Consider the following 17,916-nt stretch of genomic DNA (forward strand, 5'->3'; position numbering starts at 1 on the left):
GATGATATAGATAATGATATAGATAATACAGATAGGGATGATACAGGTAGAGATAGAGAGAGAGACAGAGATAGAGACTCAGACACAGACACAGACATTCATTGTGAAAGACTGACTCCTGTGATTTTGGAGGCTGAGAAATTTCAGTCTGCTCTCTGCACGCTGGAGGCCCAGGAAAGCCAATAGTGTAGTTCCAGTTCAAACCCAAAGGCCTGAGAACCAGGGAAGGCAGTAGCATAAGCCAGGTCTAAGTGTGAAGACCTGGGAACCCAGCGAGCCAGTGTCAGGGGGCAGGAAGAGACAGATACATCAACTCAAACAAAGAGCAGATGTACCCTTCCTTCATCTTTTTGTTCTATCCCGTCCTCAGTGGATTGGATGATGCCTGCAGCCATGTCTTCTTCATTCAGTCCTTTCAGATGCTAATCTCTTCCTGAGACATGCTCACAGACACACCCAGAAATAATGTGTTGTCAGCTATCTGGGAATTCCTTAGTCTAGTCAAACTGACACATGTAATTAAGAATCGCAAATGCTGAATAGGTATATATTATTTTTTCCATAAATTTATTTGCTTTTCGTATATTGTCTTGCATGAAGCGTCTGTTCAAGTCTGTTGCCCATTTTCTAGTGGATCGTTTCTAATGGATTGTTTGTTTTCTTACTGTTTAGTCTTGAGAGTTCTTTACATATCCTGGATGTGTGACTTGCAAATATATTCTCATGGTCTGTGGCCTTCCTTTTCATTCTTGTAATAGTCTTTTGTATACAAGAAGTTTGAACTGTGATGAGGTTCAGTTTATTAATTTTCCCTTTTATTGGTCATGACATTGGTCTCATTTCTAAGAATTCTTTGCCTAGTTTTAGGTCATAAAGATTTTCTTCTGAGTTTTCCTCTAGAAGTTTGATAATTTGACCTTTTATATTTACATCTGTGATCCATTCAAGTTTGTTTTCTTAGGTATGACTTTTAGTTCCAGATATCTATAATTTTTGGCTTAAAAATTTCCAATTTTTCAAGCATCGTTTCTTGAAAAGACTGCGCTCCTTCCATCAAATTATTCATGCACCTTTGTCAAAAATCATGCTCATGTGGACTGTTTCTTAGTTCTCTGTTTCATTGATCTATATATTTAATTTCTTGATAAGACCATGCTGTCATGATTACCGTAGCTACATAGTAACTCTTAAAAATCATATATTGTGATTCCTACAACTTTATTTTTTTTTAATGAACTTTGCTATTCTAATTCCTTTGCCTTTCCATATAAATTTTAGATTTATATTTACAAGAAATCCTTCTGAGATTTTCATAGTGATTATGTTAAATCTGTAGATCTATTTGGGGAGAATTGACATCTTTCTTATATCGAGTCTTCCATTCTGTGGACACAGGATGTCTCCATTTATTTAGGTCTTCATCGATTTCTTTCATTAACATTTTGTAGTCTTCAGCACACAGATCCTGTACATATTTGTTAGATTTATATCTAATATTCTTTTATTCTTTTGGGAATGACTGCAAATGGTAACGAAAAATATTTTAGCACCAAAATTAATATATGTCTAGCTCTTTGACAATATGAATTTACTCTTTTCCCATTTTGCAGATAAAGTGTTACAGAAGGCTAAATGCTTGCAATCTATTGTTCTAAACATAAGCTCCACGTATACAGGGCTGGGCGGGTCTCTTGCACTGGCCCAGAACAGGGTCTGATACGCAATAGGCACTATAAGTTTGTTGAAGGAATGAATGAATAAATTTAAAACGTTTTTAAATGTTTTAATTACTTCTCGATTGATGTTAACATGATTGTGAATCACACAAGTAATAACCACAAGTGCATATATGACTCCTCAAATTTTCTCTACCAGGTGGGACATGCCCCAAGGAAGGCTTATCAAATATCCAGGAGAACATTTATTGGCTGATGTAACTTTCTCATTCTCTGATGAGGACAGTCTGTGTCTACAGTACTCTACGAGACAAAGCAGGGGCTTAATGGATATTAGTTAAGTAATTAAAGAAATGTGTGACTGAGGGACGGAATAATTAAGATAATGAAAAATATATGACCTCTAACTGTTAAACATGGTTTATGTCATTCCAGACATTCTCTGTACCTAAAGATATAGTTTCCATCTTTCAAATTTAGATTGTACTATATTCAGTACTTTTTTAACTGATGAGTATATAAGAGCATTTCCTAAGTCATTAAAATTTTTTTATTATGATAATAAGGGGTAGGTGATATCCATTAATATATTTCTATATATTCTGGCATAATGTTTTGCCATTAAAAAATCTTTTTATCATTCGACATATGTTTTCTATTTTTTTCACATGTATAACAATAATTGCATTACATTAAATACATACGTAATTATGTATTTGATTGTTTCCTTAATGTGCCCTTGGAGGAAGAATATTTACTGACCTAATATGCCCACATATTTTAAGATAAATGATACATACTCAAAATGGTCCTCTAGAAAGAGTTTTTCAACTGTTTTTGCAAAGTAGTGTTAGGGAGCTCTGTACACTAGACCGTAGCCAATACTGAGCAGAAATTGTTTTTTTCTGTTTGATAGTCAAAAATGGAACCTCTCTATTCTTTTCATTTTTTTTTCCCTCTAGTAACTTGGAAGGATAAGCATTTCCTTACAAGTTTACTTGCCATAACATGTCAAATTGTGTTTTTGCAATCTGTATGTCGCTTTTATTCTGCTTCCTCATGCTTTCTTCTAAGAGAAGTATTTGCAAACTAGAAATTGTATGGATTCTCCTTTTTTCTTCTCTTGATGTACATATAGTTCTTACTAGAATCTTTTTATTGAATCTTAAGATGAAGGATGTGGCTGTACATATCCCTTAGAAAAATTTCTGGGGTTGCTGTGGGGCTGCACCTGAGATATATATTGAAAGATAATTGCGAGTTGGCTGAGCTTTGGTGTGGGGGAGGGGAAGAGAAGTCGGGGTGCGGGGGGGCGGGGAGGAGGAGGTGAGGATGTTAGGTTAATACGTGAAAGTCAGTCGCTTTACTATACGCCAGCAATGAACAAGTAAAATTTGAATTTAAGAACAATACTATTTACACTAGCCCCTAAAAAATGAAATACTTATGTATAAATCTATCAAAATGTGTGTAAGATCAATACGAGGAAAACTACCAAGCTCTGGTGAAAGAAATCAAAGAACTAAACGAAGTGGAGAATCAGTCTGTGTTCATGGTTTGGAAGACTCGGTGCAGTTAAGACATTCTTTCTTTACAACTTGATCTAACTCAGTGCAATTACAGTTAAAATTCCAGCATGTTATTTTATGAATATCAACAAATTGATTCTAATTTTTATATAGAAAGGCAAAAGACCCAGAATAAACAACACAGAGAAGGACAAAGTTGGAGAACTGATACCTCAACTTCGAAACTTACTATAAAACTACAGTAATCAAGACAGTATGATATTGACAAAAAAAAAACAACCAGACACATAGATCAATGAAATAGAATAGAGAGCCCAGAAAGCGATCCACATAAATATAGTCCACTGATCTTTGACAAAGGAGCAAAGGCATTACAATTCAGAAAAGATAGGCTTTTCAACAAACGGTGCTGAGAAAACTGGACAAACAATGAATCTAGAGACAGATTTTACACCCTTCGCAAAAAGTAACTGAGCATGGGTCACAGACTTAAATGTAAAATGCAAAACTTTAAAACTCCTGGAAGATAAACATAGGAGAAAACCTAGTTGACCTTGGATAGGGCAATGTCCTTTTAGATATATTACTCAAGGCATAAACCATGAAATATATTGAAATCAAAATTAAAAACTTCAGTTTTTTCAAAGGGCAATATTAAGAGAGTAAGAAGATAAGCCGCAGGCTTGGAGAGAGTACTTGCAAAAGATGTATGTGCTAAGGGATGAAATATATGAAGAATTCTTAAAACTCAACAATAAAGAAAAAAAACCCGATTAAAAAATGAGCCAAAAATCTTAACAGTCGTCTTACCAAAGAAGATATATGGATGGCAAATAAACATACGAAAAGATGTTCCATGTCATAATGGAAGTGCAAATTAAAATAACTATACACCTATTAGAGATATAATGAGATATAACTATACACCTATTAGAATGGCCAAAACCTGGAACACCGAAAACACCAAATGCTAGCAAGGTTGTGGAATGATGGGAACTCTCATTCATTGTTGGGGGAATGCAAAACGATAAAACCGTTTTGAAAGAGTTAGATGGTTTTTCACAAAACTAAACATATTCTTGATGTGCTTGCTCCTTCATATTTAGCCAGAGAAGCTGAACCTGTACAGGTATGTTTATAGCAGCTTTATTTATAATTAAAAATTTCAAAGCAACCGAGATGTCTTTCAGTAGATGAACGGATAAATAAACTGTGATACATCAGACAATAGATTATTATTCAATGCTAAAATGAAATGAGCTATCAAACCATGAATAGACATGGAAGAAATTCAAATGCATATCGTTAAGTGAAAGAAGCCAATTTGAAAAGACTACATATTGTATAATTTAAACTAAAGGGCATTCTAGAAAAGACAAATTACAGAGACAGTAAGACAATCTGGTCACCAGTCCCTGGGGGCAAGAGGGATGAGTAGGCAAAGCACAGAGAATTTTCAGAGCATTGAAACTATCTTTATGATACTTTCATGGTGGATACATGTCATTATACATTTGTCCAAAACCATAGAATGTGCAACACCAAGAGCGAACCCTAAGGTGAACTATGGACTCTGGGTGCTAAGGATGTGGTAACATAGGGGCTCATCAATTATAGCAAATATCCATTCTGGTGGGTGACATTGATAATGGGAGAGGCTTGCAAATGTGGAGGCAGGGTGTATAAGGGAAATGTCTGTACTTTTCTCTCAGTTTTGCTGTGAACGTAAAACTTCTCTAAAAATATAAATTCTTAAGATACAAAAAAAGATGACCTGCGTGTTTTTCCATCATGGTGGAAGCTCTCAGAAAAGTTTGCTGGTATGATCCCACCTGGTCTTAAAGGAAAGGGGATCTTTAAGATGCCAGACTTGGACTGGAATAGTGCCACCATGAGCCAGCCTAGGGTGATATAGCCACGAAGAGATGATGAAACCTCAGAAACAGGAGTTGGGGGCAAAAATGTTCAGCCACCGCTCTCCACAATGACATTCTCTTTCCCCGTCAACTAACACATTTCCAAACCATTTAATTTTGAGACCTTTCTTCATTAAACCATTCATTCACCCATCTCAGATTCAGCACATTGTCAGTAAATATACGTAAAATACACTAGGCACTAACACACTCAACAAGCATCCTTTGATTATCATTATGTGTCAGGTACAGCAGTGACCAAGACGATTTTCTCTCCTTCCAGGTGCGTTTCCTCTAGCAAAGTTCTGTGCACATCAAAAATATAAGTGACGTCATACTGAATACAGTTATGAGAACTGCAACTAAAGTGATGTGGAAGTTTGTAGAAGAATGATGTTTTTCGTGATTGTAGAAATAAGCGGAAAATAATTAAGAAGAAAGAGGTGAATTTTATTCAAAGATGAATAAGCAAGTGAGATACAGGGGGCAGAGAGTGTTGACAAGTGGCACAGAAACAGGAGGTTGGAAGAGGACTTGGGAGCGGGCACGTGGTCCTGATCGACTAGGCGATGCTGTTCAATATAGGCAAAGAGTAAGAAGAATGAGGTTGACGGGTCACATTACAGGGGGATAAAATCATGGTGCCTAGAACCCTAAGAATTTAAGGGAAAACATGAGTAGTGAAGGTCAGGATCAAGGTGAAAACGTTCTTAATTAGAGCTCCATTGGATACCTGAAGGCTAAAAGGGATACGTGAAAATGATCATTTTCAATGTACAGTGAACCCACAGAAAGCATTATCACAAGAGATCGTTTCTGAAATTGAAACTATTAAATACAAAGAAGATAATCCCCACTTATGTGGAAGTGGCAAGAAAATAAGTACAATTGGGCTGATAGGGATATTTATTTCCATACTTACATGTTATGTTAACAGTTCTTGAAATGTGATGTGTAAAGAAATGAATAGAATCTGATTGAAATAGAAAATTGGCAATGCACAGGGAAGAATGGATAGTATTGTAAATAATGTAATTTCGAAAGTTCAAGGAACCTTATTTATGCATCTTCCATCCCCTCCACTACCCACTCCACCATTAGATATATTTTCAATAAAAAATAACAACTTGAGAGAGTAATCGAGTTAATATTAAAGAGAAGTGCTTCAAGCTGTTAAGAAAGGCACTCTACAATGCTAACCTATTATTACTAATAATCGCAATAATAATGACAAAGAACTGCACAGGTAGGGAACCTGCACCTTGCCTTTTAAAAGGGAGGGGAAAGGGAAGAGCCAGTGTATTATTGTTGTCTATGGCATACGGGGTATGGAAGCAGATTCCGGCAGGGGGCAAGTCTTCCCAGTAGCTGAAATTCACTTCTTGCATCTTTAGATAGAGAATCATCAGATAACAGTTCACAAAAAGTAGTGCGGAGAACCCAAATGCCCACTCAGTAAGACATCTCAGCATTGTGCGGGGACTCCACTGTCAGTTTAAGACACTGCCATTGTGATCATGGGCCACACTTGGTCCTCACCTACGCCACCCGTCTGCTGGCTAGTCACTGGACTGGCGCGAGAGAGCGAGCCGATTGCTTTCTTATTCAAAGCACGAGCAGTGTGCCGTTTATCATTTAGTGTTTAATGTGTGTTCTAGAGAAATTGTTCCAGTAGAAAGTGATAAGAAAGGGGAGGAAGAAGCAGCTACTGGAGACCACCAGTTACGGAGAGCAAGCGGAGAGGGCAGCCGGTGAAGACGTTGGATCCGAAGGCACGCGGTAACTACGTCTGAGACCGCAGTGCCGAGATTTGACTCACCCGGGCTGGAAAAATAAAATAGACTACGAACTTTTCTGAGCACAGATTTGTTTTCTGAATACACATAAAGTCTGGCACGAAGATGCTTGTTTAGTTCAGCTTCCTTTTCATAACTGCCTCGATTTCATGTGTACTGTGAGCTAGACAGAGCTACTCAGACACGGGCCCTGGAGAATATCGTTGTCAAGTCTGTGCGACATCTGATTTTCCTCTATTATTTACTTGATCAGCCACTGGAAATGCCCGTTTCTGTGTTCCTCTCTGCCCGTTAGACTTCGTATTCTTCGAAAGCAGAAATGTGTTTATTCATGACGTTTAGCACAGTGTCCAGCATGAAGAAGATAAAAGCAAACATTTAAGGAGAGAATGTCAAGGGGAAGAGGGCTGCTTGTCCATAGCCCATGTCTACGATCAGATCCACGTGTCCAGTCACCTGTATGGCACTGCAGTTGATTGGCACTTTGGGAACCCTATGTATGAATCTCACGGCTCTTAGACATGCCACATTATGGCCAGCAAGTGAGTACGTGTGTGTCACCAGGGAGAGAAGGGAGGCACGGGCCTTCCCATCAGCTCCATGTGGTGGCTGGAGGATTCTGAATTACCAAGTGTTACTTACCGGATGAGTGCATATGCTATGGCCAGAGCGAACCAGCAGACTGTGAATACCCTTGAATTTGAGAACTTGGATTAAGGTTTAACCCTATTTCAATACGAGTCATCTCCACCTGTCTGCCATTGTAGAGAGTCAAAGATCTGTCATGTGTTTTCTAAGAGAGTTAGATGTTCTTTATGCCAACTCATCATCCACCAAGGCTGGAGGCAAGACAAATACTGACGAAAAGTGGTGCGACTGTTAACTGGCCCGATCCATAGCTGTTGATTGGCATTCTAGCACCAGGCTTGAAATTCGCCTGCAGTACCTACATCCAGCCCCTGCACAGACAAGGTCAGCGATGGCTACATCTTCTCAGGGATGCTTTATTGTGAAGACCCTCCTCTATGGAAACTCTTTCGGCAAAACTTGGACTTGGCAGTGCTTCATTATAAGATGTTATTTCTCCTGGATTTTCTTTGCCTTCGGGTGTATGAGACGGAAGAGTCTGAAGCCCAACTACTGCCGCAAATACTGACTTTTATCTCACACAGGAGAATCTCAGGCTCCACAGAACTCTAACTTAGAGAAAGGAAAAGCGAGAGTGTTGGATGAAGAGATACTTTGAAACCAAGGAAAGGAAGAAGTACCTTCTGAGCAGAGATACTCCTAGCTGAGGAGGAAGATGTCTTAACTCTGTCCTATCCTACGAGGCCGTGGAGGCCCTTCTGTCCTTCATCGAATATATCACTCCCTTAACTATCCGACTAATATCTTGAGTGCCTACTGTATACTATGACCATCGCCTTTCACCTCTCCTTAAAGAACAATAAATTGCCCCGTCTCCCAGATATCCTATACATAGGAGTATTTCTTCTTCACTTTGCTTCATCTAGCCTGAAGATTGAGGTCTATTTTGGGGGCAAGAGGGGAGGAAGAGAGAGAGGAGACAGAGAAGAGAGAAAAAAGACGAAAGAAAGAATGCATGAACAAGTAAACCGTCAGCACTTTCTACTCTTACTCTGATCTTTCATAGACTGAAAATATTCAGTCATTATTTATCCATATTTTTAATAAAAGATTTTATTGAGTGCATATTATGGACACCCACGGCCCAAAGGGATGGGATTACGGAAAAGAGCTTTACTAGCATGACCTTCCATTCTGAAAGGGGGACACATACATCAATAAGTAAACGATAATCAGGGTGGTCAGGGCTGGTTTCTCTGGAAAGGAAGTTTCCACTGTCTTGCCTTCAACGATGTAGTCCTGCTCAAACCCGATCGTCCGCTGGATTCTTTCTAGAGAATGCTTTGTTTTTGCTAAGCAAAAGACTCAAGTACAAGAAGTAAAAACAAATAAACACACTAGTTCTGTTGTGAGTTGCATTTAGGTACCTGCAAGTGACTTAGCTCTGATAATTAGGGCACAATCTATGTGACCCACTGGTCATGCCTCCAAAGGGAAGAAGTATTCTCTTCTTGCAATCTGGAATGTGGGCATCGTGATGCATCGTTTTGGGTTGTGTGCATGAGAGTACAACCCTAAGATAGGAGGAGACTGGTCCCCTGACAGGAAGCAGCATGTCATCTTTCTCCTGTACAATTGTATGTGAGAGAAATAGTTTCTTGTTTAAGCCACTGGTATTTTGAATTTCCAATATGCAGCTGAACATACCCTAACTAACTTATATATGTGTGTCCTGTGTGACTCCAGGACACTCTTTTCAGTATTTATGAAGTCATGAACTATTGGAGGTAAAGAAGACCCTACTAGTTCACGGTTTTCAGCGAATGGATGCAGAAGTTGCGCATTCGGAAGCATCATCTCCATAATGATTATGCAGAATCAGTTTCCTCTCTTGACATCCACCTACGTTTCGATTTATATAATTTCCTGCCAACTCTGCATGCACAAGTTATCCACTTGCATACGCCACTCCTTTCCTTCACATCAATAAGCTGTGTGTGTCTGAAATAATTTTGATCATCAAAATCACCCCTAAACACCCTTGAGCATCTTAGATATGTTGAACAAGGAAGTTTGCTAAATCTAAAAGCGTGGTGAGCTAAGATTTATCTTTGCCTCCTCTCTCATCCAACATCAAATCCATTAGCAGGTCCTCTTAGATATGTCCTCAAATATATTTTGAATCCACCTTCTTCTCCCCGTCTACACCACTGCCATTCTCATTTAGGCCACCGGTCTCTCCAACGGGGACAACTACAGGTGTGTCCTCCGTGATCCACCTGCGCTCCTGTTCTATCCCTTTACAGTGCTTTCCACCAAGTCGTGAGAATAATCTGAAGGTAATTTAAATTTTATTCTGTAACTTACCTGCTTAAAACCCTCCATTGGTTTTTCATTATATTTGTTACGTGACCCAAGGCCCTGGTCACAACCGATAAAGCCTGTGTGATCTTGCCCCTGCCCAGCTCTCAACGTTACCCCATGCCACTTACTCTTTAGAGCATTCTGCTCCAACCATACTGGGTGTCTGACCCTCTCTTGAGATTTCCAAGTTCATCGCCATCTTATAGACTTTGAATTTGCTTTAATTTCCTCTGATCATAAATCTTTTTTCTTAGGTCGTCACATGGCTGCCTCTTTCTCTTTCAGAGCACAGCTATTCTAGAAAAGCCTTCACTGACCAAGGTCCCTCCCGATCAATCATGATCACATTTCTTGATTGATTTCTTCCTAGTAACGATAACGGTCATTTATATGTGCATTGTCTCTGCTGACTAGAATATGATATCTTTGGAAGTGCAGTCATGAGCATCTTGTTCTTCTCTATAATCCTCAGTATCCAGAAGAGGCCCCCTAACAGAGTAGGTACCCCACACATCACATATGCATTGAATTTTGAAACACAAAATAATTAAAGAATAGTAACCTGCGACAGATGAGCACTGTCGGATCCTTAACTCCGAGAGAATTTCTCCTATGTCACTTGCTGGCTAATAACAGCAAACAATAGACCTAGCCCAACAAAAAGCAAGAGAAAGAAACAAATGAACAACTGAAAATATCTTAGCTAACGCTACTGCAAAAAAAAAAAAGTATGCAAATGAAATTAACAAGTAAACACAAAAGATAGATAATTACTGATTTTATCCGATTTAATTACTGTTTGCTCTTCCTGCTGCAAGAGCTGGGTGTTTCCTGGACTGGGGCCGTACCACCAGCTTGCTTCTCTCAGGCAATCCGTTTTGCTGTTTCTTCCATCCAGAGTAATGCTCTCCCCAGAATTCTACCACCACAGGCTTCTGGTAGAAATATCTGTGACACGCAGAGCGACAATTACAGCCATTTGTCTCCCAACGGTAAGAACGCCTGTCTTCTCACAGGGGCCCCCAATGCTTCCAAGACAGTATGTTTCTTCCTGTCCAAAGACAGAAACGCGATCTCAGACACACAAGAGAAGCAGTGCCGATAAAGTCTATCCTCGTCGGCCTCACGGACAGCCTGATTCCTTGCCGACTGCAAACACGGTTTGAAGTCGTTGCTTCTGCCAAGCCGAAGTCTTCGAATGCAGAGGTCGAGTGATTGAAAGTTCCAGATTACAGGCAGAAGGAGATGAAGAGTTGTTTACAGCTCTTGCTCATCCACTAAAAGCCTCTGGCCAGAAACAGCTCTCTGTTTGAGAGAAAGTAAATTTCTTCCACGGATGAAAATAAATGTGTTTTGAGGGACATCTAAGCAGGCCTTGTGGCGGGGGCATGGCTTGCAGACCCATTGAAGGCATGAGGGAGGTGGGGGTGATAACTAGCAGTCATTCTTCAAACCAGGGAGGTCCCTGGCCGACAATGACCGAAGCTGGGAGCAGAGAGATGGAGCTGTTTATCTCAGTGTGAGCTGGGATTAGTTATACCTCTGCAGGCACAAACCTCTCTTGGTGAGTTTGGCTCTAACGGATCATCGTATCGCATTTGATGTAAGGGCCCTGTTTTACCGGACGTGTTGAACGACTGGACCACAAACCATTAGAACTGGAGATGCCCGGACTCTGGCTGACTATCCAACAACAGAAGGACCTTAGTTTGGTTACTGAGATCTCTTTGTCCTGGATTGTCTTCAGTACCAAGCTGTTCTTGAATCACGGCTTCAAGTAAGAAGAGGAAACAAGAATGAATTTCCTCTGTTCTGTATTTCTCTGTTTCTCAACATTCAGCGTATACACACGCATTCATACATTCAGTCATTAGAAATTATGGCTTTCTGTCTGTCCGCCAGACATGTGTTAGGTAATAGTTATGCTTGGTTTCTAGAGCGATTCAATGGTGTGGTCCATGATCGAGATGGAATGTGGTGAGTCCTACAGTACAGGTCAACATCAAGGCCGGGAAGCCCAGATGCCGGAGTGATGTGCTGCACTCAGGAGTTTTGGGGAGGACTCGACAAGGGCGGGGACCATAATGGTTAAGTAGAAAGAGATTTCCGGTCTAGGTTGGGATGGGGGGATCGAACAAGTGGTTTTCAAAACAAATAAACAGAATTAAACAGAAATACCTCTAGAGCGAATTAGCTCTGGGGCCGGACTCGTGGGCAGTTGAAGAATGTAATGCCATTTATAAATGTCCACAAACAAAAAAACGGATTTTTTAATGCAGTTCCAAGGAGATCGCAGAAGACCCTATAGCAGGTACAGGTTAATAATCTAAGAAAACTTTTGTCTAGATTCCTTTCGTTCACTGTCACCTTTAAAGCAGTGTTTTTCAAAGTAAAGGCTGTGGGCCAAGCGCTTTAGAAACACCTGAGATGTTTGCGTAACGTGCAGACTCCTGAGGCCCATCTCGGACTGTAAAATAGTCGCTCTAGTGGGGGTCCAGGACTCTGCATTTTAACAACTGCATTTGTGTGATTCTCTGCGTGAGTTTTTTTTTTTTTTACTTTTATTAATATTTATTAATGCCGAATTTACTCCCAGGCCATAAGCTTTTGTTTCTTCCATTTCTTCTGGGATACCTTTTTCTTCCGCGCACACCCCTCTTGCGGAGTAGGGACCGTCTGCTCTTTCTCAGCAAGGATGGTGTCAGTGTGGCGGGGGTTAAGCGAGGGTTCCTCCACCCTGAGCTCGTGAGCTCTGTGTGGCCTCCCGGGGGCTCGACGACCAGAGTCCCCATCTTAATCCCTGAGTCGGTGTTCCCCTCTGCATTCCTGAGCACGAGCAGCAAAGGTTCAGCCCTCTTTTCGGGCCAGTGACCCTGCATCCAGCCCCACTGTGCCTACCTTGTTCCCGTGGGTTTGTCTCATTTGCCCAGGAAAATCGCAAATCCCTGGAGCTGTTGGCTCCTAGTGTCCCGTCTTGTGTCCCACAGATGGTTGGGCACATGCAATGTGCTTACTAAGTGCTTATCGGTCGGTCCTAGAATCGGTGTGTTTTCTTCCTGTTTCTTTAACATGGCCGTCTAGCCTCACTGCCGTTCCATCAGGATCCAAATGGTTTTCGTTTGTCGTTCGCTGCGTTTCGTTTCAGGCTGACCTTGTACACTCCTGTGTCTACATCATCCAGTCTGTTTTATTAGGAAAGGTGTTGTTAGATGTATCCGCAGCTTCGCCTCCCCCTCCCTGACCTCCCCACGGTTCTTTCACTGAATGCACTTTGTGTTGAGCAAACAGACTCTAATCTGCACATCTTGCTCCGAGCTCCGACAGAGCTGCCAGGTGAGCATCTCTATGCCAGCCGGGAACAGCTGTTCAAGTGGGCCAGAGCAGCGGGCAGCGATTGTGTGTGCGGCTCTCTTGTCTGCTGGGCCTTGGGTCCAGCTCGCTCCTGGAGGAAGCTGGAGTGCAAATGTTTGCCTTGCCTGCTGGAAGTCCTAGAAGCGGTTGCCTGCTGATCGATGATAATTGCATAATCACACAGAACGTTCCAGCGCTGCCAAGCATGAGCGAGACCCTACGAGCTCCCCCGGGCAGGCCCTTGCTGGTTGGCCAAGTCCTTATCTCCCAGCCTGCAGGCGACAAAGAGAGCAAGGGCCGGAACGTGCCCGACCCAGAGGTGTCCAGTACGACCCCAACGGTTTCAACACGTGGAGGCGACAGCTTGGTGCTTTCCACTTGCAAAGTTACTAAGAAAACTACATACATAGGTTCAACGCAGACATGGTACCTATGTACTGAAACACCCGGATAGGCTCTGTTGGTATTTTTATGTTTTATGGATCAAAATGGAATCTGTTATAGAGCTTGTAGAACTGGCTTCTAGAAACATTTCTTAAAGAAATTTCTTCTTCTAGGGAAGCCAGATTCTGAGCAAGCCACCATACTCATGTCCATTACTTTCTCGTAGGATTTGGCTCACTGCCGTGGAAAAACAAAAAAAAGTATATGGTTTTTTGAAATTAAAATGGCCTCGCAAAGCAGTTAAAAATGGCAACATTAAATGGAAGATTAGCCAAGTGCAATCTTTTGCATTAATATTTCTCAAATCACTCTATTTCAATCATTTTTATTGCCACCAGTTTCGTAGAAACCCTCACCTTTTCCATCACGGTCCGCTTCGCTGGATCCTCCCCAGTCACTTCGCCTGCTGTGCTCACCTGGCAGAGATTCTCACAGCCGTGGCAGGTCAAGTTTTCCTTCTCATTAACAATCTCAGGTGGCCTCAGGTGGAAGATGTCCAAATGCTCTGTTACGGACTAGAGGGTCTGGCATAAGTCTCCACTTTCCTCTAAACGCAGATAAGCCTATTCAGCAAAGGGTCGTACAAGCTTCAACATGGTCGGGTTTCTTCCTGCATCTCCGTGTACAGGGAATGCTTCGTTCTTTACCCCTCACTCTGTCTGCCCGATCTTGGGCATGACCTTTACCACAGTCAGTTCTGCAGAATGTTAGTCGTGAAAGATATTTACTGGAGCCCTTAAAAAATTGATCATAGAAGTCTGCAGCCATGTCACCCTGAACAAGCCCAATCCCGTCTGATCTCGGAAGCTAAGCAGGGTTGGGCCTGGTTAGTACTCGGATGGGAGACCACATAGGAAGACCAGGTGCTGTAGGCAAAAAAAAAAAAAAAAATTTGAATAATCATTTTAAAAAGGGATTATAAACTGACAAGGTCCTTGCAATCTGTGAGGTCAACCAAGGGTCGCCTCACCTAAAAAAAAAAAAAAATTGGTCAAGAAATTTGAGAAATTGGTGGGGAAAACGAAAGCCCACTATCATACTAGAGTCGCTAAGATATCCTATTTAAAAAAGAAAGCAGTTTTGCTCATTTAGCCAATCATTTCCCAGCCATAGCTGAACTCAGAACACATGGTTTTGGACCCACGCCTCACTTAGGGTTTCATGGGCCAACGATCTGGAAAATGTACTTTTAAAGCTCTTTGCACCTCGCTCTTCTTTTGGGCTCTCCCACGCCCGTAAGAATTCTTCTGCTTCACTGACGCGCACACTCGCCACTCTCCGCACGGTGCTCTAAGACTATCTCTGTGACCTTGGGCAAGTTACCAGTCAGTTTCATTTATAATGTAGAAAAACCAAATTCAGATGAGTTTAAGCAGATGGGGGAGATTTCATAGCTCGAATTATTGGCAACTACAGCAGTGGCTGATCCTCTTGGTTGAAGCTCAGTGGTTCTTGGCAAAGGGCGATTTTCCCTCTTCCCATCTCATGCCCCCACTCCTACATTCAGGACAAGTTGGACGATGTCTGAAGACATTTTTGTTGTCACAACTGCAGGAAAGGGAGTACGACTGGCACCTAGCTTCACATGGAGGTCAGCACAGGGCAGTTCTACTCCATGAGGAAATATTAGGCACAAAACGTCAATGGCGCCAGAATTGAGAAACTCTGGTTCCAGCTCCAAATACTCCCAGTATTAGGAATTCTTTGGCATTCGTCTCTCATGTCTTCAGTCAAATCTTGATTTCATCTTTATCACCTTCACGTCCATATCGGATTCACTTCTATCCGGTCTTATGATCTGGTAGAAGTCTTCCTTACCATTTTCATCAGAACGCTGCAAGAGGATCCATTGAATTGGGCCAAATTTGGTCACATATTTGATCGTTTTAAGATCACACCCACATAGGCCACGTCCCCATCTTTGGGGAGATGGTGTAAAACTTGAGGGGGTGAGCAAAGTGTGTTAGGCAAAAGCAATATTTATAACACTTTCTAGGAACGTGGCTCCTTCTTTTAAAATGGAAATGACAATTTATCTCATAAAATATCAATGCGAAGTTTATTTTTAATGCACGGAAAAGAGTCTGACAGAATATTTGAAACATGGGAGATGTTTAATAAACGGTAGACATGACTGGTAGATTTTTTAAATGTTTTTATTGTGTCAAGAACACTCAACATGAGATCTTCCCTCTTAGCAACATTTTTAAGTCCACAAGATGGTATTGTTTATCGTAGGCACGATGTGATACAGCAGATCCATAAACTTAATTCATCTCGCATACCAAAACTCGATGTTCTTTGAACAGCAACTTCCCATTTACCCCTCCCCGCAGTCTTGGTAGCCACCATTTTTCTCTCTGTTTCTGTAAGTTTGACTATTTTAAATACCATATAAGTAGAATCATACAATATTTTCCTTCTGTGTCTGGTTTATTTCACTTAGCATAATATTCATCCATGCTGTTGTCTATGGCAAGATTTCCTTCTTTTTTAAAAGGCTGAATAATATTTCATTATATATTATAAGTAATATTATATATATGTATCTCATATACCACATTTTCTTTATCCATTCATTCGTCAGTGGACATTTAGGTTGTTTAGGCTGTTTCTGTATCTCGTCTATTGTGAATAACGCTGTGATTACCATAGGCGTGTGTACATTTTTTTTTTTATTTTTTTGAGATTTTGATTCGGTTCTCTTGAACGTATACTCAGAAGCAGGATTACCAAACTGTATGGTAGTTCTATTGTTAAGTTTTTGGGAAACCTTCATACAGTTTTTTTCGTGGCTGTACCATTTTCCATTTCCACCAACAACGTACAAAAGTTTCAGTTTCTCTACATTCTCACCGACATGCGTTATGCTTCGGTTTTGCTTTGCTTTGAAACGGGCCATTCTAACAGGTATGAGGTGATAGTTCATCGTGGTTTTGATTTATATTTCTTTGTTGATTAGTGGTGCTAAGCACCTTTTTATACACCTGTTGGCCATTTATATTTCTTCTTTGGAGAAATGTCTATTCAAGTTTGTTGATTAGTGGTGCTAAGCACCTTTTTATATACCTGTTGGCCATTTATATTTCTTCTTTGGAGAAATGTCTATTCAAGTCCTTTGCCCATTTTTTTTAAACGGTTATTTAATTTTTTTGCCAAGAGTCGTAGGAGTTCCTTACATATTTTGAGTATTAATTCTTTATCAGATATCTGTTTTGCAAATATTTTCTCTCATTCCGTAGGTTGTCTTTTTACTCTGTTGATTGCTTCTCCCGTACTGTGCACAAGCTTTTTAGTTTGATGTAGTCCCACTCGTCTAATTTTGCTTTTGTTGCTTGTGCCTTTGACGTTGTAATTATTAGTAGCTATTTAATGATGTTGCTGATTAAAAGACAGATAAAATAATATGCTATCTGATATGAAAACAAAGTCAATATCATATGTAGTCCAGAAATCAGAATAGAAAACACATTATTTTACCTTTGGTTTTGATTTTTATTTTCAAATGTCAGCAATTGGGCTTTTAAATGTCTTGCTTATATAAGAACATCACAAGCTGATAAAATATATCTGGAAGTTGTCATCTCAGGAGTCCATTTAAAGTTGTGAAATGTACACAGTCTGAAATGTTTGGTGTCAAGGCAGCATTTAAATCCTTCGACCAATTAAGTCTAATTATTGAGCGAACAGTGATATTTTCTTCAACAACGTGAAGGTTATATTAAATTTATTTTTAAGTTACAAGGTGCACCTGCTAACTGTCAGTCAGTGAAATGTTTCTTTAAGAAGGTTTTTAGAAAAAACATAGAGATTAGAGATACTAACTTGAAGTCAGGCCTTTCTTATATTATGAGCATTATACTTGGATTATGCAAAAAAGAAATCTTGCTTTTTTAACCAATAATGTGGTAAGCCTAAAACATATTTTCTGAAACTCATAGCAAGGTCTAGTAAAGGTTTCAAGCACATGTGCATTAGAGAGGTAACTTACGAGTTTGGAATGCCAGAAATGTCTCATCAGTTGTTGAGTGACTGACAACCAATGTCACTATTCTCTCTAGCTATATTAAAAATACATAATATTTGACAAGAGTTTTTGTGGAGCAATCAGATAGATCAGCACCAGGCTTCAGAGATCAGTGCAGGAAAAACCATACAATGGCAGTCAACATAAAAACACATCTTGGCGAATGTGAAAATCCCTGAGTAAATACACACAGGGAACAGTATATGAAGAATATTCCAAGCTTCA

General features: G+C 40.4%; 1 pseudogene; it reads left to right on the forward strand.

The window, feature by feature from the left end:
• Nucleotides 1-14,420: 14,420 nt before the first annotated feature.
• Nucleotides 14,421-14,539, forward strand: LOC112471342 (annotated as a pseudogene).
• Nucleotides 14,540-17,916: the final 3,377 nt, after the last annotated feature.

The sequence above is a fragment of the Pteropus alecto genome, unplaced genomic scaffold, assembly GCF_000325575.1.
Source record: "Pteropus alecto unplaced genomic scaffold, ASM32557v1 scaffold45, whole genome shotgun sequence".
In the NCBI taxonomy this organism is placed as follows: domain Eukaryota; kingdom Metazoa; phylum Chordata; class Mammalia; order Chiroptera; family Pteropodidae; genus Pteropus; species Pteropus alecto.